The 2500-nt window shown below is 52.9% G+C and overlaps 1 protein-coding gene across 1 annotated transcript in view; it reads right to left on the bottom strand.

Moving 5' to 3' along the window:
- Window positions 1-2500, bottom strand: part of LOC126580645 (tyrosine-protein phosphatase 99A-like) — a 39221-nt gene that overhangs the window by 13332 nt on the left and 23389 nt on the right. The gene's annotated exons all lie outside the window — the stretch shown is intronic.

Below are 2500 nucleotides of genomic sequence, written 5' to 3'. Positions count from 1 at the left end.
GGTAGAAAGGAAGGGTGTATCCACTGGCTCTCCAACAGCTCCTGTCCTCTCTTGTACCTCCCTTCCACCGGATCGTTAGCGAAGATGGAAACGTCGCAATCATAGTTAAAATGGAAAACAAAGCTCATTATGTGGATGTCATTTTTTCCCACTTCAGCCCTTTCTCCACTCGCACGAACGGGTTATACGATGATGCTGGTGCTGGTGGTGGCTCCAAAGGGGGGGGGGGGGGGAAGGAAGGATGAGCTAAGCCATCGTAGACGATGGGCCACCCACCAGCACGTCTGGATGACAAAGTTCGTCTTCTTCTGGAGCAAGAGCATGAGAGCGTTCCCCATTCGTCTCGGGCACTCGGGGTTTGTTGGTTGGTTGCTGGCGCAGCTGGTCACGGCTTGCACCTTGAAGGTATTTTTTATTATTACCGTCATCCGCTTCGTCCTCGTTGTCGTTGTCGTCAACCGGAGCGGAGGAAAGACATCTTGCAATCTGGTTGTACGCCGGTTCGCTCGTCGTGGCCATGGTGCCATTTCGTGTGCCATCTCTCTCCCTCTCGCGCTGGAGCTGAAGAGTTGTGTGACTCTCATCATCCCCCCCTCATCATCATCATCATCATCATCTCCCGTTTTTATGTATTCACCCCTTCGAGCGAAAGGGAAGATGTACTTTGCTAATGATGAACCATTTATACATCGCCGCCATCTAAGAAGCGAGGATACGACACGATACTACCGCGCGCGCCGACCAGGGCGCCCTCTTCAAGTCCTTTCTTCCTTTCCAGAAAGGCCACACGCGCGTACGACCCCTTTGTTCCCCTTCCAGACACTGTGTGTTTCTCTCTGTGTCTAGAGAGTCTCTTTGTCTCTGGAGCTGGGGACAGTCCTTCCAGTCGTCTGCACCGACCGAAAGGCACACACAAGTGCCAACAGCGAAGACAACAGCCGCCTCCCATGTCCCAAGACCAACAACCCAGGCCCAGTATTCGCGTGCAGCAAATTGCACAACTGCTGCTGCTGCTGCTGCTGCTGCTGCTCTTGGTGCTGCTGGTGCTTGTGCGCCGTGACATGTCGCAGGATTAATACCGCGGAAGGATTTTACTTTCATGTTTTTTACTGTTTTGTCTTGACATAATTTTGCGAAAGTGTACCCGCCAGCACCTCGTCTGCCCCACCTGCAGCTGTGCAGAGTGATTTGTAGCTGTTCGCCGTCTTGCCTTCACTGCTGGCTTTGGGTTTCAGTGCAGGAGGACCACAAAAGGACGACCTGTGCTGTGCTGTGGAGCGCTGTAAAAGCTGTCAGCAGTAGGAGGTGCGCGCGCGGTGGCGATGTTCCGCGATGCTCGGTGCTGATTAGTTTGGTGGGCTGGAAGAATTGCATGACAGATGGGATTGCAGATGACACTGCGAGGAGCCGCATCCACTACGACAACCTCTGGCGCAGGGATGAATGTTGACGACCACCGGGGCCGAAGGTCGAAACGTTCCATCGTGGATCGTCTCGTGTATGGTGTGTCTCTTGGCGTGTAAAAATGATGACTTACCGGGTAAGCCCCAGGAAAAAAACCACCCCAGACCAGGCCACTGACATGCTGTGCTTCGCGAATAACATCGCAATAACGATCCATTCGTGGCCATGCATGGGGTAAGCTCAGCATGGATCTCGTTCGTTTCGAAGAAGGAAATTAAAACGCGTTGCTCCGACTACTCCTATCGGTCAGCAGCATGCATCAAACCGGTTAAAACCGATTCGACGAACGCCACGCACGCACCATAGAATCTTGATAACAAGATTCCGAAACGCGCTTACGCGCTGGTGTCGTACGATCCGCAGAGTCGCATCGTTCCGCGCGCGGTTCTGAAAGCGCGATGATGGTCACGATGACCCCCTTCCCTCATCCCTGAAATGATGATGTATGTATCGTTGGCCACTGTCCGGTGCCCGGTGCTCGGGTCTTTCAAAATTGGAACTGGTTTGGCACCGTTTGGCGCCAATGCAATCGTCGCGTCCAACGTGCGCCTAACGCAAACGCTTGCGTTCCGGAGTAACAAGATCCTGTAAAACGGGGCGTTTTTCCGGAAAAACGGCGCCACGGTTGGTTTTTTTCCCCACTAGTGCTGTAGGGGGTTTGTTTTTGGTTTTTTTCTCGTCGACCTGACACCTTCCACGCTGGTTGGACATTTGAATAGGCGCAGGGCAGGACAGGTGGGATGCGTTTGAGGGCTTTTTTTGCGCCCCTAGTGATGGCTTCTATGCTAAGCTTCATCCCCTGCAGCCTAGAGAGGACACCTCTCGATTCTCGATAAGTCAGGATAAGTTCGGTCACCGGCGCTGCACTCTTTGCTAGTGTAACGCTGAGCCAGTAAAGGGGCAATTCTGAATTGGAAATGAAATGCCGTACAACGATCCCTTCGCCCGGGGTGCTAGGCCATTGTCCGCGCTGTTTTATATCCCTGGTCGACGAGGTTAACGGAATTTCATATGTGTATTCTCAATTATTCGAATG

This window comes from Anopheles aquasalis, chromosome 2, assembly GCF_943734665.1.
Source record: "Anopheles aquasalis chromosome 2, idAnoAquaMG_Q_19, whole genome shotgun sequence".
Lineage (NCBI taxonomy): Eukaryota > Metazoa > Arthropoda > Insecta > Diptera > Culicidae > Anopheles > Anopheles aquasalis.
This window is presented reverse-complemented; position numbering and strand designations above follow the sequence as displayed.